Raw genomic sequence first — 25051 nt, forward strand, 5'->3', positions numbered from 1 at the left:
AGTGTTACTCTGAAGGTTGTACATTCTCAATACAAAACCAAAACACTTTTTTTCTGTTCTTAATATGAAATGTAGTATGAGATTGGGATGTCCCAAGGGCTATTGGTACTCTTTTTTTTTTTAAAGAAAGAAAAGGATCTCTGGAAAATTTGTGGAAAGAAAGAGATGAGATTCTGGGGAATCATTGCAATCTGAGCTAACATATGCAATACCTACATTTCACAAAGTACCAGACTATTTCCCAAATATCATCCAGTCCATTTCTACTCCTGCTCAATTCTGGACCTAAGTCATGTTCCATCTGTGTCATTTATCCAGCACATACATAATTATTTAAATGTATCTCTTGATTTCATTACTGTGGGATATGGGTACTATGTCAGTTGGTATAGATCTTAACTCTTCCACATGTCCTCCACATGTTTTCAGCTTCCATATCTATAAATCTTCCATACATACCTTTTTATTTTTCTTTTTATAAGACTTACAATTGAATCTCATAAATCTACATGACTGGCCTGCCTCCTTTTCAGGTAATACCAAAGCCATGTAACTTTTGGTTCAATCATTTTAACGAGTCCCCAAACCATCTCATGCTACTTTCTTCCACCCTATGATTCTTCATCTTGTTCACAAGAATGTAGATATTTTTAAATGTCTTTACTAAATTCAAATATATTACTACCTCTGTGACATTTCTACCACTGTGGTAAACTTGGAAAAGGGAGAAGGAGAAAAAAAATGAAGTTAGCTTGATGTGACCTCTTCATTATGAACCCTTGCTATCTCAGAGAATTCTCCTAATTCACCTTCTAAGATGTCCAGATAATTGAAGTTCTCCATCATTACCATATCCTTTTCCTGTGGCAGCTATCTGCTTCTGGAACTCATCATCCATTTTCTCTTGCTGGCCGGACTATAAATAAATTCCAAAACAGTATTGATTTTGCTTTTCTTCTTCATTGATCCTTGCCCAAATGTTCTTCCTGATGCTTCCCTGGATTTCCTTGTACAAATACATCTTGATAAAAACTGACTTGTCACTTGAGGGTTTACAAAGGCACATTACAACATTTGATCTTTGCCATCTTGTGATGGAGATGCTACTCTTAATTTTGTTGATGAGGAAAATAGGGCTCACATTATAACTTTGACCATGGGCACACAACACATCTACTGTGTCAGTCAGTATTGATGTTCCAATCTCTCCTGACTCCCAAATACAGCATTCTTTCCACTATGCCATCCTGACCCTACATATGCGGGGGTAGTGGTGGTGGTGTGGTAGTGGGGTGTGTGTGTGTGTGTGTGTGTGTGTGTTAAGAAAGCTTTCTATTTTATTGTGGTCTTTTACATGGGTTAACTTTCTCTAGGGACTGGTAAAAGAAGCAGTGACTTTTCATGCATTTCTCATTTTTGAGAGTCAGAAGCCACCAAAGACCTAGATTCAAGTCCTTCATTTAGGGAACCAATCACTTAACCACTCTCTTCTCTAGGTAGTTATCTAAAACTATAAGGTATAGAGTTGGTGAAGTGCACTGCTTGGAGGCAGTTTACGTACCCATAATTAGCTAATGAAATTACAGATCCAGATCAAAAAAGAGAAAGACTGAAAATAGCTGATTTATTTATTTTTGCTGTTTAATTGATGCCTTTTGCTTTTACAGCCTTAGAAGCATTGTAATTTCTGGATATGGCATCCCACCTCACTAACATTAAAACTGTCTAAGAAAAACAGTAAAGCAGAACTAACCAATATGTGGATATCATCTGGCAGTTTGCACAGCATTCTGCACCTGTAGTACTTACTGCTTTCAAGGGCCGGAGGGATATGTCATAATTTCTCAGATTCCACGGTTAGTTGTTACACTTATTTGGAATTCTTCTATTAAATATCCTTTTTTTTTTGTCATAGGGCTAAAGCAGAGATATGAATCTGTAATTCCATTGATAGAGACCTCCCATTGAGGAAGTTTCCTCTATCAATGCAGATCCACAAGTAGTCTGCAACTTTTTTTCATGTACTTTCTAGCCCTGTGGGAGTGGTCTATGCTGTTCCTCAGGACATGACTGACTCCCATCTCCATGCCTTTGTACAACCTACTTGTATTTGCAGTACAGTCTCTCCTTATTTAAGAATTTCTAGGGGCAGCTAGGTGGTACAGTGAATAGAGCATGGGCCCTGGAGTCAGGAGGACCTGAGTTCAAATCCAGCCTCAGACAATTAACACAAAACTAGCCAAGTGACTTTGGGCAAGTCACTTAACCCCAATTGCCCTGCCTTCCCCCTCCAAAAAGCTAAAATAAAAAAAAAAAAGAATTTCTAGCTTTCTTCAAAGTTCAATTCAAGCACCATCTACATCTGGCCTTTCCTGAACTGCTGCTGTGTCTCTTGCCTTCTCTTTCCTTTCCATGTACTCAGTGTGTACATGTTGTTTCTCCTTTAGAATGCAATCTCTTTGAGGGCAGAGGCTGTTGCATTTTTGTCTTTATATCACCAGGATCTGGCACATCATTGATATGCTGATTGATTGGTTTATTGGAATTGCTTGGGGGCACTGAGCTATTGGGGGACTTGCTGATGGTTATACAGCTAGCATATCAGAGAGCACTTGAACTCAGTTCTTCTCATCTCTACCCTAACCATTTGGGCTATTTTTATCTACTTTTTTGGTTTATATTAGTTAAATAATTATGTATATTAATCATTGTTATGTTTTGTTTTTATCCCTTCAGTTAATGCAAAATTTTCCACGTTTCTCTGATTTCATATGTATGTATCCTTTTTCACTGAATTATATTTGCATCACAATTTAGTAAACCATTTCCCATTTAACAACATTTGTATCTACAGTAGTTCTTTCCTTAAACACACACACACACACACACACACACAAATTGCTAAGAATGTTTTAGTATGTTTATCCTTTTTTTCTTTCTTTTGCTTCCTTGTGTATGTGTTCCATGTTGATACCCCAAAAATCAGCCTGAAGAATTTATGCTAGAGTTGCTGTAATTCCATGTAATACTTTCTCATTCTTACCCTTTTAAAGAAAATGGATACTTTTAACACTTGCTTTAACCAATTTTTTTCTCTTAAGATAAACTTTTTCTTATGAGGCTACCTGGTTGCCACTTACTCTGCTTTATCACTTTGTAGTGATAAAGTTTGTAATGTATATTCCAAATTGTTTTCCAGCCTTTGTCCTCTTTAATTTTTGATTCTGAATCTGTTTTCCAACATTATTTTCTTCATTTTCCCCTGGATCCACTTTCGCAATTACAGTTAGAGAATATCAAGGTATCTGTTGAATTTCTTTGGAAGATGTTTGAATGTTCTTCATAGAATTTCTGTATTCTTCATTCTGTGCAGTGGATTGTTGGAACGTAAACAGCAGTTTTCTGAATGTTTGTCTGTTTCTTCAGACCTGCACAAATCTTCAAAGGGATTATAGAGATGCCCCTCAAAATATTCTTCTTGACTTTCCATGCCCCATGAAACTTGACCTGCTAGTTCTTTTACTCACTTCTCTTCTTGCTAGCTCCCTTTCTCTTATCTGATACTTCTTCCTGAGTTCTTGTTATATTTTATACCGGGAATATTCATGTGTTGGGGTACAGTTTTCCTCTATTAAGGTCAGTTTGTGGTTGGTCATTATACAGAGATGATGGTTATGGATGCTAGTTGTGAATACTGTTACACAGTCAAAGAAATGCATGGTTTTTAGCACCCTCTATTGTTTTTTCTGATATTCTTCTACTGTCACTATGGAAGTGAAAGAATTTGTTTCTTGTCTCCTGCCTAATCTTCACAAGTCTCCTTTGGTAGGAGGAGAGTTAGGTGCTATGCCATCATTCTCCATCTCCAACCCAACCTACAGCCTTTGGAGGGAAGAGAGGAGGGTATATTCCAATCATGCCCCACCCATTTCCTGCCTGGTCTCCAGCCTCCAGTGGAAATGGGAAGGAAAGAGGTGAGTGCCACCCCAGCATGCCCCATATGTCTCTTGTCTTTTTTTTTTTATATGTCTCTTGTCTGATCTCCATTCTTAAAAGGGAGAGGTGAGAAGGGAGCATTACTGTCATGTGCCACAGTTTTCCTGCCTGGTCTTCAGCTTCCTTCAACTTCTTTGTGAGAGTTGAAGGGGTAGAGCTGGATGCCATGCTATCATTCCCAGCTGATCTCTTCCCTAATTTCAGATTCTCCTCTCTGGTTTCCAGCCTCCCATGAAAGTGAGAAGGGAAAAGGTGGGTGCCACATGACACCATCCTCCCAGCCTCCTTCCTGATGTCCACAACTCTCCTGCCTAGTCTCCAGTCTTGGAGGGAAGAGAGGTGCCATTCCATCAGATCACTGTCCTGCCCTGAGATGAAGGGAGAGGGTACCATTCCATGAAGTTTTCAGCCAGGTCCCCTGCCTTGGGGGTTGGAGAGTTTTACCAGTCTTCCAAATTCTAGCTCCCTCTCCTGAACTGCTCAAGACGTCGAACTTTTTGCATTCTTTCCAATACCTCCCAGGTTATAATGCTGTTGATTTTGAAATATTAAAATTTTCACTTAATGCTTAATTCTCCCTGGTTATACTCTCCCATCTAATGATTCTGAACCCCCTAGGTCAGTCAACTCCATTTCTTCTCTCCCACTTACTGATTCCTTATTCCCATTATACTCAAATTCCCTGCTCCTGTCCCTCCTCAAAAAAATCCCTCAACCCTTCCATTATGATCTATTGAATGAGACTTAGAGGCAGCATACTTGCTTTCTTTCATCTTAAATCTTTTCCTACTCCATCTTCTCTTACCAAGACTTGGCTCACTCCTCATGACAGCCTCCCTGGGCACCCTTATGTATCAGCAATGCCATATTCACAATGCCTATGGAGATTACAGATATGCTGATATAATTATCCATCACAAAGTACATCATATTTGCCATATGGGGGAATAAGCTAGAAAATTTATTAAGATACCAAAAGACTGAGTCCCCAAACCAGAAGGTGAAAGCCATCAGAGTAGTTATGAAATTGGCACAGGTAGATAAAGTAGAAAGCACCCACATTCTCAAGCCTTTAAAACAGAACAGGCTACCTCAGGCAAAGGTCCTCCTCTCCCCACTCACAGCAACCACCCAGCGTCCCGGAAGCGCACTCCCAGCAGCTCCGGCCCCTGGCAGTCCAGTCCTTAGCAGAAATTCTGGCTGACTCAAAAAGGGCTTCGCGTTGCCACTGCCGCTGCCTCTGCTGCCGTTACCACCGCTAGCCACCGCAGGAACTCTAGCTTGGCTTCTGCTTCCTCTTGCTCCGCCCCTTCCTGCCACGTCAGCAAGTACAATGGGGCATGGAAGATCTTTAAATCCTATAACCCTTACACCTTACCAGCCCTGGCTGCACTCTTACTCATTACCTCTGACTCATTGGTCAAAGTTAGGAGTTGAAATACTTGCTTCCAATTGCCACTTACAGTTTCCCCTTCTACTCCCATTACTTAATAATCTCTTTTTAGATTCATGCAATTCACATTGACCAAATCTATAAATCTCCACTTCCCTTTCTCAATTCATACTAGACTCATAATCTTCACCAACTCTTGTCCTTTTACTAGGGGTTCAATGTAAATGTTGATTGATACTCCTTGAGACACTCCAACCTCCCAGTTTGTCAATTAAATAATTTTCCATGATTTACTTCACCACAACTTAGCCACCCACAAAGATGATCATACCCTTGATCTTTCCATCACCCTCAAATGCACCATCTCCATTTTCATGAACTCTGAAATTACCTTAGTTGATCACAGTCTAATAAATTTCTGCCTCTCCCTCTCCCTTCTAATACTGAACCTTGCTCTTCATCCACAGCAAGATCACTCATCTCTTGACCCCTCTTTTCTGAGGCCATGACCTATGCACTAACCACACTCTCCCCATCTTGACCTCTTGGTGAACCAGTGCTATGCTGTCTTCTCTTGAGTTTCTTGCCCTTTACTGATTGTGCCCTGTCAAGCCTCAGCCTTAGATCACTCCCATAATCTGTTGGCTTTGCTGTTATACACATGCTGCCAAATGAAGGTGAAGAAAGTCCTTCTTTCTGATTGGGTCCATTATAAATAATTACACAACCCTAACTGGATCCTTGCTGCTTGGCAATATTTTTATATTTCCCTAATTAAATTGCTATCTCACCGGGGCAGCTAGGTAGTGCAGTGAATAGAGCACCAGCCCTGGAGTTCAAATACGACCTCAGACACTTAACACTTACTAGCTGTGTGACTTTGGGCAAGTCACTAAGCCCCAGTTACCCTGCCTTCCCCCCCTCAAAAAAAAAATTCTTTTTAAAAATCACTGTCTCACTAAAATGGATTTTCCAAACCTGTTCATTCCTTCTCCAACCTTACATAGTTGTCCCCTCCCAACCCCCCATCCTTTCAGCTAAGAACCTTACCTCACATTGGCAAAGTTCTCACATTCACAAATCCTTAAAAAAATTGAAGCCATTTGTGGAGAGTTTGTGCTTTTCTGGTCATCTCCCACTATCTCTTTTGCCTCATGTGATGAGGTGGTACTTCTCCTTACCAGGGCCCACTACTTTACATGTAAACATGAATATTGCACCCTGTCTCCTCTAGCAGATTGTTTGCTTTTTCATCCCTACTTTCTCACTTATCTTCAGTCTCATGCTGTGTACTGGCTGCTTCCTTCTTGCCCACAAACATGTCCAGGACTCCTGTCTCAATAAACTTGATCCTTCCATTGCCCTCCCATATCTTTCCTGACTTTTCTAGCTAAACTTTAGAAGGCTATCCATAATAGGTGTCTCTTTGTCTCTTCTCACTCTCTTCTTAACTCTACAATTTGACTTGTGACTTTATCATTAAGCTTGAAACTGCTTTCTCCAAAATTACTGATGATAACTTAATTGCCAAATTCAGTGGCTTTTTTTCAGTCTTCATTCTTGACTTCTTTGTAGCCTTTGACATTGTCAGTCGTCCTCTACTCCTTGATAATCTCTTCTCTAGGTTTTCAGAACACTATTCTGTTTCACTACTCACAGTTTCCTTTGCTGGATCTTCATCCAGGTCACACCCTGTAACACAGAGCCAAGATCGTGGTGTAGAAGCAGGAAAACCCCATGTGCTTCCCCCATAACCACCTCAAATACCTATAAAATATGACTCTAAACAAATTTTAGAGCTACAGAACCCACAGTGACAGAAACAAATCTCCTGCTGAAGGCAGCCTGGAAGGTGAACAGGAAGGGTCCATTGCAGTGTGCTGGGAGCAGAGCCCAGCTCCATGGGAACCCTCCGGTTTTAGCCTCAGGGCACCCCTGACCAGCTGCAGCTGGAAGGTCTTAGGGAGAGTGGATCACCAGCAGCTTTGGTGGTTTCCAGAATTATCAACCCATAAATGCCAAAGACAAAGTGAGAGGTTAGTGTGGACTATGGGAACAGGGGGTCTGGGAGTGCAGTCTGGCCTTTACCCCCAGGAGTGAGAAGCAGTTGAGGTGCCACCACATGGCTGCTTCAGAGCTCCTGGCCTGCAGATTGTAGGGGGACCAAGAGACCATTCTGAGGAGTAATCACTCTTGCTTTAACCTGCTTGGATCTGGATCGCCATCTAGGGTGGAGCTCCTGGGGTGTGTGACCAAGTGCCAGAGCCTGTGGAGGCTTCAGAGAGGGCACCCAACTAATAGCTCTGGCAGCTGAGAAAACCCCAGTGATTTGGAACAAAGCTCTCCTCTCTGGAAGCAGAGTTCTACTGTGGGAAGAAGCTCAAAAGTCAAGTAATTGAGTAGCAACATGAGCAAGCAAAGGAAGCACAGTAGTCAAACCCTAGATTCCTATTTTGGGGACAAAAAGGGTCAAAGCATGGGACAGGAGGAAGACAACAAAGTCAGAACTCCTGTACCAAATGCTTCCAAGAAAAATATGAATTGCTTACAGGCCATAGAAGAGCTTAAGAAGGATTTTGAAAACCAAATAAGAGAAATGGAGGAAAAATTGGGAAGAGGAATGAGAATGATGAAAGAAAATCATGAAGAACAAGTCAACAACCTGACTGAAGAAAATAACACTTTAAAAAATAGACGAACTCAAATGGCAAAAGAAGCTCAAAAGGCCAATGATGAGAATGCCTTAAAAAGCCAAATTTGCCAGATGGACAAGGAATCTCAAAAGCTTACTGAAGAGAATCATTCCTTCAGAATTAGATTGGAGCAAATGGAAGCTAGTGATTTTATAAGAAATCAAGATACTATTAAACAGATCTAAACAAATGAAAAAACAGAAGGCAATGTGAAATATCTCATTGGAAAAACCACTGACCTGGAAGATAGATCCCTGAGAGATAATTTAAAAATTATTGGACTACCTGAAATCCATGATCAAAAAAAAAGAATCTAAAAATCCTTCAAGAAATTCTCAAGGAAGATTTCCCTGATGTTTTAGAATGAGAGGGCAAAATAGATATTAAAAGAATCCACTGATCACCTTCCAGATCCCAAAAAGAAAACTCCTAGGAATATTATAGCCAGGTTCCGGAGTTCCCAGATCAAGGAGAAAATATTACAAGCAGCCAAGAAGAAATAATTAGAATATTGTGGAAACATAATCAGGAGAACATGGGATCTGTCAGCTTCTACACTAAGGGATCGAAGGGCTTGGAATATGATATTCCAGAGGTCAAAGGAGCTGGGATTAAAACCAAGAATCACCTACCCAGCAAAACTTGAGTATCATGTTTCGGGGAAAAAATGGTCATTCAATGAAATAGAGGACTTTCAAGCATTCTTGATGAAAAAAAACAGAGTTGAATAGAAAATTAGACATTCAGATAGAAGAAGCATGAGAAGGTAAACAGGGAAAATAAATCATAAGGAACTTATCAAAGTTGAACTATTTACATTCCTACATGGAAAAACAATAATTGTAACTTATGAAACCTTTCTCGGTATGAGAGTAGTTGAAGGGAATATAAATATATATGTATATGTATACATATATATATATGTCTATATAGGAGGGTATATGGGCATATGAATACATATGTAAGTGGGTGTATATATGTGTCCAGGTATACATAGAGGGCACAGGACCAATTGAATAGGAAGTGATGATACTTAAAAGGTGAAATTGAGAGAGGAATATAATGAGGATATGGGGAGAGACAGAATGGGGTAAATTATGTCATATAGAAGAGGCAAGGGAAAACTTACAATGGAGGGAAAGAACAGGAAGGCAAAAGGGAATGGGTCAACCTTACTTATTGAATACTTAGGGAGGGAATGACATACATACCAAATAGGGTGTCTCACCCTACAGGAAGTAGGGGGGAAGGGTATGGGGGCGGGATTGATGGAAGAGAGGGCAGGTTGGGAGGGAGGGTAGTTAGAAGCATATATTTTGAAAAGGAACAGGGTCAAAGTAGAGAATTGTGATAGTAATGGAACATAAAGATTCCCCTGTATTGGCTTGGTTTTCAAATTGATTGTGTTAAAACCCAGAGGTTGTTAATCCCACCTGTGGGATGGACTTGTTGAAGTGAAAAGAGAGCCCTGAACTGGGAGGAGCTGGTGATGTAGATTTGGAGAGACAAGAGAGAGGCAGAGGAACATTTTAGAAGCAGCACCCTCGTGGAGGCAGAGAGAGAGACTGAGAGAATTGCTGGGGGCCACTTTGAATCGCCCTGGACTTTTGAGACCTGCCCCCTGGAGGTGCCAAGGACTGAGGAGACATGGCTGTTTTGCTGGTACTTTGTCTGTCTGTTTTGATGTTGTTTTGCCAGATTTGTCCACTGGTGAAAGACAGTCCTGTTGAAGAAGTCCTGGAACCTGGCTGTTGGCTAAGAAGCCCTGAGACTGTCCTGCAGACAGAGAGTGAATACTGTCCACTGGTGAAGGACAGTGCTGTTGTTGCAGGGGTCTGGAGACTGTCCTGCAGACAGTGACTACTGTCCACTGCTGAAGGACAGTGCTGTTGTTGCAGGGGTCTGGGAACCTTTCTGTTGGTTCAGAAGCCCTGAAGAAGGATTTTCTTGTTGTATGTTTACAGAAATCCTGGAAGAGGGTTTTGCTAATGTTTTCAGGGGTTTTAGGACTGTTCTACAGACAGAGGATGAGTTAATGAAGGGACTGGCAATGTATCTTGTGGCCTTGCTAAGCCTTGTCTCCCCAGGAACTAAGATTTCTGAGAACTTGCCTCTTGTGTCAAGATGAAGAAAAGACCTCCATTTGGGTATTAAGTGCTGTGCTTAAACTTGTTGTAACTCTGGGGTAGATTCAGTTGTGATCCAGGGGTGGGGAACTTTTGACCTTTTTGTGTTCTATGGTTGAACAAATGAATGTACTTACTTAGATTGGAAACTAATCTCCATTTGAGAAGAGGGGCTTTGTGGTGGACTAAATGAAGGTACAGCCTAGGGGTGGAGTAGTATTTAGAACAGGGACTTTGTAATTGATTGAATGAATGGAAGGTCCTGGGGTGGGGTAGTACTTGGAGATTATTTAATCACACTTAGTAAATGCTGTATTTTGTATGATGTCATGTTTTGACCTTCTCTGTCAAAGGTGCTCTCCATTTTATTCAGTGACCAACCAAGAACAGAGAAGATATAGCACTTCATACCTGGACTATTGAAATAGTTTGGGTGTTGGTCAGCCTACCTCAAATCTCTCTCTACTCCAGCATAGGCCTATTGTTTGTTACTCAATAAATTCCAGTACCTCTTTATTACCTTCAGGATCCAATACAAAATCCTCTGGCTTTCAGTGCCTTCTACAACAAGGCCCCCACAACCCCAACAAAATACCCACACACTTAACCTTGATGCTCTACACCCTTTCCTCCCCAGGTATTTTTGTGATCTGGTGACACTCACCTCCTTGCTGTTCCTTGAACTAGACATTCCACCTCTCCTATCCTCAAATTTTCACTGATTGTCTCCCCATGTCTAGAACACCCTCCCTCTTCATCTTTGCCTCCTGGCTTCCTTTAAGAATCAGCAAAAAATCCAACCTTGTTCAGGAAGCCTTTCTCCAACACTCTTAATTCGACTGCTTTCTCTTCGTTGACTATTTCCTCTTTGTCCTAGATAGCTTGTTTCCATACATTCTCCCCCATATTTTGTTTTTCTTTTTATCGCCAGTGCCTGGCCCAATGCAGGAGTTTAATAAATATTTGTCATCTTATTATGGTTTGGGGGATGGGGTTTTTCACAGGACTCTTGTGTTTGAGGGAGTTTATCAACAAAAAGGAAAAGTCATTCCTTGCCTTCAATGACAGAATTGATATTTACTAATGTTAAAGGGTATAAAGCAAATACTGACGCTGAGGTAGGAGGAAGAGAGCATCTTCAAGGTACTGAATTATTTTAGATTGTATATTTTTCAGAAATGACATTAAAGTGGTATTTTATGATTTGTAGATGTACTTACAGATACTGTACTAAGCATTTCGAGACTTTAAAATTTACACAAAAATACAGCAAGCCTTTAATGGGTAAAGCTAATGAATTAAAACTAGTTTTGTTGCCAAAACTAAAGTAAGTAGATAACATGTAAAATCTTCAGCAAATTGTCGCTCTTTAGGGATTTTGTTTGCATCTATTTCTATTTTTCTCTACTTAAATGGGAAACTTGATTATAGTGCTTAATGTATACTGTAGTCAGCATACACACAGCAGAAATGATGTCTAATGATCAAGTTGTGTGACATTCTGAGTGCAGATTTGTATTCCTCCTAGAGCAAGCAGATCTTGAATAAAGCTTTAATTTGAACTAGCCATAATGGCCTAATCAAAGTACTCATATTTTGATGCCATTTTAACCTTGATTCTTTTGTGTTTCAGTTCTAGTTTTAGGAAAACATAAATCACTGCATTTGAATTTCAAAAAGAAGGAACCCTTGTCTCCTAGCTAGAATCTGTAATATGGGGCAGAAACTTAGAAGATCTTGGGTTGAAAGATGGGGACTTGAGGAGTCATCTGGTTTCAAAATAGATAAGGAAATTGAAGTCCAGAGAAAAACTTGCCCAAGATCACCTCTTATTAGTGGTAGAACTAAGAGTCAGACCTAGGTCTTCTGACTCTGGATCCAGTGTCTTGATGTAGGTGGACTTAAAAACGAAATAGTTCTTGCAATTTGGCAATATATAGAACTTTTGTCTTTCTTGGGCTCCTCACAAAGTAGGATTTCATTCTTTATACTTAAATCCCTAGCACCTTGCAGAATACTTAGCAAAGAGCAGACATTTAATAGATGATTCTTGGATTGATTGATAGGTGATACACATCTATGAACAATTTAATCCCCTTGCAATTTTTGTTTGTGGCAAGTTGTTTAGGGAGGCTTTAATAGTATTTAATTATTCTTTTAATACATGATAAGGTCATGGGCTATAGTAACAAGGCATATATATGCTCTCTTGAATTTACTGTCTCCCTCACATTAATATATTAGAGATATATCCTTATTAATAGCATTGTCTTACACTGTAGTGAACGTTCTGATTTTAGCCAGTTAAAAAGTAAAATAATCATTTGGGCATTATCTGATCATCATAATTAAGTGGCTCTAGAACTAATATGAGTGAAACTTCTATAACAAAATTCCTTTTATGATGTTTATCACACATTTGAATTTAATTTTCATTTAGTTCATACTAAAATGTGGATTTTACTCTCCAGTTCCTTTGTCTTTCTGTTTTTAGATGAGTGTCTATATTTATAATTAAGAAATGGGTAATCAGATACAAGTACCTAAAATCTTAAAAGTTGAAGCTTTTGTAAATAAGGTCCAACTATTTAATATCAGAATAATCATCATTTAAGAAAGAGGGCTTTTTTATCTTATGTCTTCAGAAAACATTTTAAAGTCAGATGCAGTAGCTACTTTTAGTAAGTCTGGTGTGAACAAAACTCAAAATGGGACATCAGTGTTTTTTAACTTATAGTGTGAGGGAGTTCCCTGAGGTTATGGTCACGTAGCTTGAAAGTAGTAGAGGTAGGGCAGCTATGTAGGACAGTGGTATAGAGCACTGGGCTAGGAATCAAGAAGATTCATCTTCCTGAGTTCAAATCTGACCTCAGACACCTTCTAGCTGTGTGACCATTTAACCTTGTTTGCCTCAGTTTCTCATCTGTAAATTGAGCTAGAGAAGAAAATGGTAAACCATTCCAGTATCTTTGCCAGGAAAACTCCACAAGGAGTTAAATATGACTGAAACGATTCAGCAACATTAGAGGTAAAATCTGCCATGGCCAAACCTCTATTTCCCCTATGCCCTTTAGAATCCTTGCTCCATGCTTAATAAACTCCCTTTAAGCTTAGGTTTCTTTTTCACACAGTTTCCATCATCTGGTACTCTCAGAAACTTAGATTTCTCCTTTAGACATTTAATCTTTTGCCACCATCTCCTGTGACTATCACTCTTGTCATTCCCCCTATGAAACAAATCTGTTACACACACCTTGCTTCTCACTTCCATCACCACTAAACAAACTTTTCTCTTTGGAGATTCACTCTGTATTGCCCTTTCCAGAAGCTGTCATCTACTAGTCTTAAGGTCATATCCTCCTTGCTCAGGGACTTAACAGGTAGCACCCATTTGTCTTACACTTATCCACCCCATTGGAGGTGCCCTTAATGACTTTGGTGTTCACAGATATGTCCCTTAAAACATCCTGAATCCTAGCACTCTGAATCCAAGTTTATCTGCCCCATGATTCTCCTTATCTATCTCAGCTACCTCAAAACATGCCCTCCAGGGGCAGCTAGGTGGCACAGTGAATAGAGCACTAGCCCTAGAGTCAGGAGGACCTGAGTTCAAATGTGGCCTCAGACACACACATACAAAAACTAGCCATGTGACCCTGGGTAAGTCACTTAACTCCAATTGCCCTACCTCCCCTCTCCAAAAAAACAAAAATAAAAACATGGCCTCTGTTATCTTCAGCTCTGAAATTCTCTGATCACAATCCCTAATCTTTCCACCTCTCTTACTACTTTCACTAAACCTCTCAATCCCAGCTTCAAGCTATAGTCAGTCCATCAAAGTGGAGTTAATAGTATTTCTAGGTCATGTGACCAATAAGATAAAGGACTAGATATTTTTTCTGATTCTCATGATATATTTAACCTTTCCAAAATAGTAATTATTCAAAAAAAGATAAATCTAGTTCCAACTATCTCCATAGTTTAGGATATGAAGAATGCAAGCAAGTAAAAACCCTGTGAACTAACAATAGAGAACTCTAATCTGTAACTCCTAAATTGTTCATTCAGCCTCCATACCCCACTGCCCATCTGTGCTCCTGGCATCAGGTCTTCACAAACTTACCCATTCAATTGAAATAGAACTCAACTATATCCCCTGGTGCCTGTCCCACCCTCCTAGTGCCTCAGAGATTCAAATAGCAGAAAACTGGCTTAGGCTATGATAACAGTATAGCAGTGATCTGTGTCATGACAGAGCATTGGCAGAAAATGGAGGAATAGAGGGAGAGAGAGCAGGGCAGGTGATGCAAAGCTCTCCACCAAGCCTTAGAGAAAGAGTCTAATATCTACCTAGAACCAGTTCTATCCCCCCAAAAGTCACTTGGGGTAGAGACTGAAGCTGGTGAACCATGTATTATACAATGTGGGAGGGGCCTGAATGGCTCTGAGGTCCAGCCCCCAGGGAAACTGCCATCAAAGAGGAGAAAGAACAACAGACAAAAAGGAAAAAAAATAAATTACTAAAGATCTCATAAGGAAGAAAACTCATGATCTTGAATATAAGCAGATAAACCAAGAGAAGAAGATATAAATAGTAAAGGGGAATATGGCCTCTAGATCAGGTTCCAGTATCTATGAAGAAATATAAGGCAAAGGAAATTGAAGGAGAATCTGATAAGGCAGAGGACCCTGTGGATTCCCAAGAGAGGGTAAAACTGCTCAGAGGGTGGGATGGGCACCAGAGGATGCAATTGAGTTCTGTTGCAATTGAATGAGTAAGTTTGTGAAGCCCTGATGCCAGGAGCACAGGGAGGTGGTAGGGTATGGGGGCTGAATGAACAATTTAGGAGTTACAGATTAGGGTTCTCTATTGTTAGTTCATAAGGTTTTTGCTTACTTGCATTCTTCATGTTGTAGACTGTGGAGATAGTTGGAACTTGATTTATCTTTTTTCCCTCCACCCCTGTCTTAAAGTCCATGGTTTCCTCTAAGAGTCAACTCCAAAGCCGCCTTCTAACATGAGGTTTTTATGGTTCTCTGCCCCTAGCCCAAAGATGCCAGTGCCCTACCTCAGCTACCTTGTTTCTATTTTTATGTGTGTATTTTTTTTAAACATACCTAAGTATATAACACTAGAACATCAAATCCCTTGTAGGCAAAGACTTTTCTCACTTTTGCCTTTAGTATTCTTAGCACCTAGCACAGAGGCTGATATATCATAAACAATATTTATTAAGTGATTTCTTCTCAGCATTTACCTAGATTTCCTGCCACCAGTTTCCATACACTGTAATCTACATCACACACCAATACCAGAACAATAATTCAAATGCACAGCTTTGATTATGTTTCTTGCTTAAACGCTGCAGTGACCCCTAATTGCCTGCAGAATTGTCCAAATTCCTTAGCCTAGCCTTCAAACTCTTTTATAGTATGGCTCTAACTTATTTTCCCATTTTCTTATATAATTTCATGTTCATTACTAGATTAGTTTAAGAATAGACCATACCCCCATGCTATTCCCCATTTCATCTCCTTGAATCTGTTTGGCTCATACAAAACTCATGAGTAACCAATATCATGTTCAGCCTCCTATAGAGAAGGTAAAATTTAAGATAAGACATTGAGAATCATGTGGAACTTTGACATACTTTTTGATGGGTCATACCTGTAGCATTTCCCTCACAGAGTGTTGTGCAATTCATACAAGGTAATATATGTAAAGCACTTTGCAAACTGATTCCTCTTGTGTGTAACAATACAGCTGATCAAGTTGGTCAGGTAAAGAAATTCTCTCAGTTGTTGAGATGCATTTGGGATGCAAATTTTAAAACAGAAGTTATGCTAAAACTACACATGATGGGAGGGAAGTGTGGTATTGGTGGGAAGTATGTGTAGTAGAAATTAAAGAGGCCAAGATGGCAGAATAAGCAAGGAACCATCCAAAACCCTCCTAGATTACCCTTCAAACAACTAGAAAACTGCCTCAGAACTGATCTAGGATCGAGGAAGCAGCTTTTCCAGCATGGCAGGAAAGGTCTGTTTCACTGGGGTGGGAGAGGAGCAAGACCCAAGAGCAGCAGCATCCTGGCTCACAGTGGGGAACCTGCAGCGGGACTCTGATCCTGGCACCCTGACACAAGCAAGGCACCCCCTTATGCAAACCAGCAGACCCCTAGAAGAGTGAGCAATCTGTGTACCACAGCAAGGTCTTGACCGCACTGCTGACCAGTGGTGAAGCCCAAACCCAGGGCTGTTCAACAGTGAGCCTTAATCCTGGGGCTGGCTAACAGTGAACACCAACCCTTGGGCCTGGGAGCAGAGAGCAACCATCAGTAGGTCCCCAGCCCTGAAACAGGCCAACAGCTAAACCCCACAGATGGGGGAGGCCCCATACCCCAGTACAGGCAGAAGGGAAACCTACCCTCCAGAGAAAGCAAGCAATTAAACCCTAAAGCCCAGTGAAAGCCAGCAGTAAGACCTAGCAGAAAGCCAGCACAAAAAAGCTTGGGATAGTACAGGAGCAGAGCCCAACTCTCACATAAAAATACCAAGTCACCAAAAAAGGCAGAAAAAAATGAGCCAAAAAAAAAAAAAAAAAGCTTAACTATAGAAAGTTACTCTTGTAATAAGGAGGATCAAGGCATAAACTTGGAAGAAGACTATAGTGTCAAAATGGCTACATGGGAAACCTCAAAGAAAAATGTAATTTGGTCTCAGGCCCCAAAAGAATTCCTGGAAGAGCTTTAAAAGAATGAAAAAAAAAATAGAAAGGTAGAAGAAAAATTGGGGAAAGAGATGAGAATGTTGTAAGAGAATCATGAAAAAAAAAGTCAATAGCATGGGAAAAGATATACAAAAATTTACCAAGGAAAATAACTTCCTAAAAAATAGAATTGGCCAAATGGAAAATGAAGTATAAAGTTCACTGAAGAAAATAATTTCTTAAAAACTAAAATTGAGTAAGTGGAAGCTAATGAATCCATGAGACATCAAGATATGATAAAACAAAGTCAAAAAAGTTTTAAGAAAATAGAAGAAAATGTGAAATTTCTCATTGGAAAAATAACTGACCTAGAAAAGAGAACCAGGAAAAATAAGAATTATTAGACTACCTGAAAGCTATGATTTTTTTTTTAAAGCGTGAACAGCATCTTTCAAGAAATTATCAAGGAAAACTGACCTGATATACTAGAACCAGAGGGCAAAATAGAAATTGAAAGAATTCACCAATCATTACCTGAAAAAGATCCCAAAATGAAAACTTCCAGGAATATTATAGCCAAATTCCAGAGCTCATAGATCAAGGAGAAAGCACTGCAAGCAGCCAAAAAGAAACAATTCAAACATCATGGAGCTATAATTAGGATTATACAGGATTTGACAGCTTCCACATTAAAGAACCACAGGGTTTGGAATATGATATACCAGAAGGCAAAGGAATTAGGATTACCACAAAGAATCACCTACCCAGCAAAACTAAATGTTTCAGGGGGAAAATAGATATTTAGTAAAATAGAGGACTTTAAAGCATTTCTAATTAAATGACCAGAGCTGAATAAAAAATTTGACCTTCAAATACAAGAATCAAAGGAAAAAATAAAAAAGGTTAAAAAAAGATGAAAAAGACAAAACACAAGGCATTCAATAAGGTTAAAATGTTTATATAGCTCTATGACCAGATAATATTTGAAACTCTTAACAACTTTACTACTATAAGAACAATTAGAAGGACTATATGTAGACAGACGATATGGATATAAAGTAACTTTGATGGGATTGATACCCAAAAAACAAAATAAAAGGGATGAGAATGAAAATTGCACTGGAAGAAGGAGGGAAGAGATAGAATGAGGTAAATTATCCCACATAAAAGCGGCATGAAAAAGCTATTGTAGGGGAAACATGGGGTTAGGGTTGACAGGCAGAGCTTAAACCTTACTTTCATCAAAATTGTCTCAAAGAGGGAATAACACATATGCTCACTTGGATATAGAAACCTCTCTTACCCTGAAAGGAAGTAAAAATCGATGGGGATAATAAAATGAAGAGGGGAAGATAGTGATTAGAAGTATAACATTTGTGAAGAGGGAAAAGGTGAGTTGTGAGGGTTAAGGGAGAGAGGAGGATAAATAAGCAAAAAATAGCATGGAGAGAAATACAGTTATCATAACTATAAATGTGAATGGAATTCGTGAAATAAATTAGGTACAGATTACATTATAGTAAATGACCATAGTAATCTAGTATATGATAAACCCAAATCAAGGCTTTTGGAACACAAACTCATTTGACAAAAATGGGGTGCGGGGGGGGAGGGAAAGTATGGCAGAAACTGGGTATAGGTTAACATCTCATACCATATACCAAGATAAAGTCCAAATGGATACATGATTTACACATAAAAGGTGAGACCATAAGCAAATTAAGAAAGCGTGGAATAGTTTATCTGTCAGATTTATGGACAAGGGAAGAATTTGGAGCCAAAGAAGATACAGAGAGCATTGCAGAAATGTAAAATAGATTATTTTTTATATAAAATTAAAAAGTTTTAGCACAAACAAAACCAATGCAACCAAAATTATAAGAAAAGCAGAAAACGGGGAGGGGGAGGAATTTGCAACAAGTATCTCTGATAAAGGCCTCATTTCTCAGATATATAGAGAACTAAGTCCAATTTATAAAAATACAAGTCATTCTCCAATTGATAAATGGTCAAAAGATATGAAGAGGCAGTTTTTAGACAAATCATAACTATCTATAGTCATCTGGAAAAATGCTCTAAATCACTATTGATCAGAGAAACGCAAATTGAAACAACTCTGAGGTACCACCTCACACTTAACAGATTGGCTAATGTGACAAAAAAGAGAAAATGTTGGATGTTGGAGGGGATGTGGGAAAACTGGGACACTAATGCACTGCTGGTGGAGTTATGAACTGATCCAACCATTCTGGGAGAGCAATTTGGAACTATAATGAAAAGGGCTATAAAACTGTGTGTACCCTTTGATCCAGCAATACCACTGCTAGATCTATATCCCAAAGATATCCCCCCCCCCCCAGAAAAAGGAAAAGGACCTATTTGTGCAAAAATATTTATAGCAACTTTTTGTGGTGGTTAAGAATTGGACATCAAGAGGGTACCCATCAATTGGAGAATGGCTAAACAAACTGAGGTCTACGATTTTAATGGAATATTATTGTGCTATAAGAAATGGTAGGATGATTTCAGAAAAACCTGGAAAGTCCTACATGAACTGATGTGTAGTGAAGTGAACTAAACCAGGAGAATATTGTACACATTAACAGCAATACTGTTTGATGAAGACTTGTAAAAGACTTTGCTATTCTCAGTAATACAACGATCCAAGACAATCCCAAAGGATTAATGATGAAGCATTCTATTTACCTCCAGAGAAAGAACTGATATTGTCTGAATATAAACCGAAGCATGCTATTTTCCACTTCAAATTTTTTCTTTCATTCAGGTCTTGTAAAGAATGACTAATATGGAAGTGTTTTACATAATTGCACATGTATAACCTATATCTGATTACTTACCATCTCAGGGAGGAGGGAGGGGAGGAAAGGAGGGATAGAAATAGGAACTCATTACTTTAAATAAAAATGTTTTTAAAAAATTAAAGAAGAAAAAACCTTTGAAAATAATTTCTACATGTAAAACATTTTGAAGGTCCCAAATTGATTGCTATCCTGAGGCTGATAAATATCTGCTTGCTTTCTTCTTGCCACCTTGTTTTTGTTGTTTTATAAGAAGAAGGGAAGCCATTCAGTGAAAAACCTTGAAAATTGTCATCAATTTTAAAGTGCTTCGAAAGACAAAGCAGGCAGTGAAAAAGGCTAGCGACATACAAAAAAAATGGCTTCTTATTTTGGATACCATTAGTTCTTTAGTTGCCATTTGGGTAGTTGATGCCATTTCCTAGATAGTGCAGTGGATAGCAAACTGGGCCTTGTGTTCATAAGAACTAAATTCAAATCCAGTCTCAAGACACTTAGTATCTGTGTGATCCTGGGCAGTTACTTAAGCTCCATTTGCCTCAGTTTCCTCATCTGTAAAATGGGAATAATAACAATGCCCAACTCCCAGGGTAGTTGTAAGGATCAAAGGAGATAATATTTGTAAAGTATTTAGCACAGTGTGTGGCACATAGTAAATGCTATATAAATGTTATTCATTTATTTCAGTGAGAGTTGGTTGAATGCCAGGTAAATCTTTAGCTACATTGGAAATAGTGATGAAACACTATTATTCTTTGATATGCCAATGGACACAACCACATGAGGAAAAAAAAGAATGAAATCCAATCCTTGTGAAGTCCACAGGAAGTGAGAAAATGTGCCTTATAAATAGCATTAGATACAATGGCTAATGGTCAGGAAATGTTACCCTCTAATGAAGTAAACACTTTAAAGACAAAATTTCCCCATTGCAATAAATGTGAGATGACAAGAATGGGGTTGGATAGCCTCAGAATCAATGAATACTTGGTTATTGGTTGTATGGAGTAACAAGCCTGAAGCTCTTTAACAAAAGGCAGTACTAATTCTAAATACATTTGAAGGGCATATTACCCCCAAACTAAGTATAATGGATCACTGAAATTAGAACTATAAAGCAAAGTCAAAAGATATTACTGCTACAGGTCATTGAAGTTGTTGTGAATTAACCCTTTGGGCACTACCTCCAAAGACAGTGCTCTAAAGTTAGCTTTTGCTACATCCCCATCCCAAAAGTTAATGGTGAATCCATTGTGCAAAAGGATTCTAAATGCATGGGGATATGTCTGTATGTGTGTTATATATGTATATATGTGTGCATATATGTGTATACATACACATATGTTGTGTGTATGTGTGTACACATATAGGGGAAAGCAGCATTTTTGAAACCATTAAGCCATAGATTATGGATTTACATAAATATGCATATATGTTTGTGCATTTTTGCATAAATCCAGAATCTGTGCTCAATAGCTTTGAAAAATGTCTTTCCCATGTCATGGATAATGAGAAAAATGCTGATTGATTGCAGGAAAATTGGGAAGGAAACAGTAACCAACGTAATGAAGACAGAGGTAATAGTGATGATAAGAATGAATACCTTTATGATGTAATGCCTTGGTTATTTCATTAATGTGAGTATTATCTGAGCACAATCTATTTATCCTTGTTTTTAGATATATCCTCTAGAGGATCCAACTACAGTTAGTATGTAACCTCACTGTACTATTCAAGTTATCCCTTTGTTATCCCTTAAGCCAATGCCATCCTTACTGTCTTACATGATTCCTCATGCTCAGATTAAATGTTGCTGTAGAATACTTGTGCCCATCATGTGACTCTATGATCCTTTGGGTAAATTGCTATTTGGATTCTATACAGATTATGTCCATGATTTGCTTCTCTGTGGTGCTACTAAATCCCAGCAATTGGCTATTTGCTTAAGTTAAATTCAACAACAATATATTGAGTTCCTGCTACTTTTAAGGCACTAAGCTAAAGTCTAGGAAAGAAAGACAAAAACAAAACAGGTCCTGCCCTATTAATGTACTTCTCTTTTATGGGGGGGGGGGGAGAAAACACATACACAGATAAGTAAATACAAAGTAATTTTCCAAAGAAAAGACTATTAACAACTTGGGGGTGACCCAGAAACACTTTGTATAGGAGGTGGCACCTGAACTGAGTTTTGTTGAAAGAAGTTAGGAATTATAAGAAGTAGAAGTAAGGGGAAAAAGCATTCTGGGCATGCTTATGCAAAGGTGGGGAAGTAGAGATTGCATGTAAGAGTGATATCAAGTAGTCATTTGGCTGAGATAGAGTACTTTAAAGTAAGTAATGTGAAAATAAATATGGAAAGGGTAAGCTGGAGTCAGATTGTGAAGGATTGTAAACATGAAACCAAGGTCTCTGCCAGCTCCCATTGTTTGGTCTTAACTTCCTTTTAAGTCCTGTTGAATCCTTGAGTCACTAGTATGGATCTCCCTATATTCAATTTGATTGCTATGCAAATTAACTTGGCAGCAATACTGAAAAGATCCAGATACAATAAGTGACTTTTATCTGGCTTTTCATCAGCAACCAAAATCACTTGATTCCTTACATATTTTTGAGTCAAAGGGTATGATTACTTCTAGAACTCTTCTGATGTGTTGCTGGGTGTAATTGTAATGTGAATCTGACAATCTGTCCTGCCCCATGACCCCTTAATAGGCTTAAGTGAATCTGAGAACCTTCCCTGATTTGAAAATACACTTTGCCCCCTAATAGGCTGAATATGGTCACATGGAGCCTCTGGCGGGAGAATTGTTTTATCAGAAATGCCCATATCTTGTTAATTTGTGATTGGGCAGTGGGTCAAAAGGGTTGTGATATTCTCTGACCCAGGAGAAAGCTATGTATACCCTGATGTGAGGTTTTACTTTGGAACTTACTTTGGGAAGAGTTGTTGATTTGGCCAGATGAGACTCTGGGCAGCCACTGAGCCCCTCCCGGCTTTGAAAACCCAGGTGTTGGTTTTCTTCCCTCTCTGGTAACTAACTAGGTATGGATGTAATGGTCAGACAGCTGGAAGCCCTGTCTGCTGATGTGTTTCTCTGTATTTTTTTTTGTCTGCTTGTAACTTCTGTTTGTATTCTCTGAAGTTCAGGATGCTGACTTTTCCCCCTGAACTAGGTAAATATTTATATGTTTAATTAAAGTAAGGTTGTTAATCCATTTTGACTTGCTTCCCTTTAGAAAAGCAGACCTAAGAACCTGTGCTAGCAGCCATCCTTGGTATGCTAGGGTTCTTGCAGCTATACTGGGCTGCTGTTCAAAAAGATCCTACCAATTTGCAGTTGTCTAAGAAATGTGAGACTCTGCCTTTTAACTACCTTAGAAGTTAAAATATGGGCTTCTATTTCTGTTACTATAAGCTTAGATATATGTGTATGTGTATGTATACATATAGACAGATATGTATGCATATACATATATACATGTATGTGGCTACACATCCCATGTAAGTACTCACTGATAAAAATATTTTGGGCATTTGAATGAGTATCGGGGTTGTACCAGAGAATTTGTATTTCTTTAAATATTAGTGCAACATGCTTTTGAAAGTACCACATCATAGCCATTTTGTAATATTCTTTAAAGTCTAGGAGACCAAGTCTACCTTGATCAACTTATTGCCACACAGATGGTCAGACAGCAAGTATTTGTTAGGTATTTACTACATGCCCAGCAACTTTTGTTTATTTCTCTCAAGAGCCCCTTGAATTTTTGCCTATTTGTTTATCTATGTTTTTCTATGTAAATGGTTTCCCCCCTCCCCAGCTCTTATTTAAAAAAAAAATTGGTGTGGATTTAAATCTATAAAGGAATGTGGAGAGTACTGTGATTTTTTCCAGTGTTGATTTATACCTTAGTAAACAGTCATAATGGTAGCTAATATTTCTAGTAGCTTTAGATTTATAAAATAATTTGTTATATATATTCCTGTGTGTGGATATATGTATATATATATATATACATACATATATACATACATACACATGTATATAAAATCTCATTTGGTGAACTGTAATATCTAGAGTTGAGATCTGATTCAGAGGAGGCAGTTACCCACATCAACAAAATCATAGATCCTTGAAGTTTTGAGTAAGAGCTAATACCTTTATTTTCTTTAAAAAACAAAAACAAAACCCATAGACAGAATGGAGTTGTTCCTAGTCTGTGAGAATGAAGAGGGACAGTAGGGGTAGAGATGTTAAAGGGGTTTTGGTGAGGAGGGCAGTTGGCAGTCTGAGAGAATCTTTGGATCCCTTTACAGGATGGCATTTTAAAATGCATTAAATTGTTGCGATTTAAACCCAGGGATGCCAAAAACTGTTGAGGTGGGGACTCTGCCACCCAAAAACTGTTGCGGTTTCATGATGTGGTGGAACTGTCTCAAAGAATTTACAGTCAGATCACCTCTAATACAAGTACAAGCATTTATTGAGATTGACACTCCTCATGAAGCAGGCGAAGTTCCAAGAGGAACCAGCAAGTTCAGAGAAAGCAAGATGGATTTTTATAGGATAAAGATGCAGTTACATAACAGAAATCATGAATATCAAAATGGCAAGAGGGGTTTGTTAAGGGATTAGGTAATGGAGGAGAGGTCCCATCTATGGTTCAGTGGTTAAACATTCTGGTCATGCTGCCCCCCAGTTGGCTAGCTATTGTGGTTCTGTCTGGTCAAGATAGATAGTTAGGTATTGTAGTCCTGTCTTGCGTTAGATGAATGATATGATCGTGATTGAACACAAGAACACCTGTTTTGTGGGAATGGGGGTGTGACTAGGTAGAGGCAATAGCTGGGTTCTCATCACATGGACACACCTGCTGTTTCTGTGGGAACTTAGAGTTTAGAGGCATACCTGTTATTCTGGTGAATAGTGAGGTATATATGAAGAAGTTAGGACATTGGGGGGGGGGGAGCAGAGGGGAGGGAAGCTAGGTAGATAAAGTAAGGCCTATAATGAAGTTAGAATATTGGTGCTGGGAGCAGCTATATTAGGAAGTATAAAAACTCAGTGAAGAAAATAATTCCTCAAAAAACTAGAATGGAGCAAATGGAAGCTATGACTTTATGAGAAATCAAGTTATAAAACAAAACCAAAAGAATGAACAAAGAGAAGACAAGGTGAGATATCTCATTGGGAAAACAACTGACCTGGAAAATAGATCCAAGAAAGATAATTTTAAAAAATCATTGGACTACCTGGACGACCTAAAAATCACAATCAAAAAAAGAGCCTAGACATCATCTTTCAAGAAATTAT

This window comes from Petaurus breviceps, unplaced genomic scaffold (genome assembly GCF_028583685.1).
Source record: "Petaurus breviceps papuanus isolate PSGF00001 unplaced genomic scaffold, PetGlider_PUasm1.0 90895, whole genome shotgun sequence".
In the NCBI taxonomy this organism is placed as follows: Eukaryota; Metazoa; Chordata; class Mammalia; order Diprotodontia; family Petauridae; genus Petaurus; species Petaurus breviceps.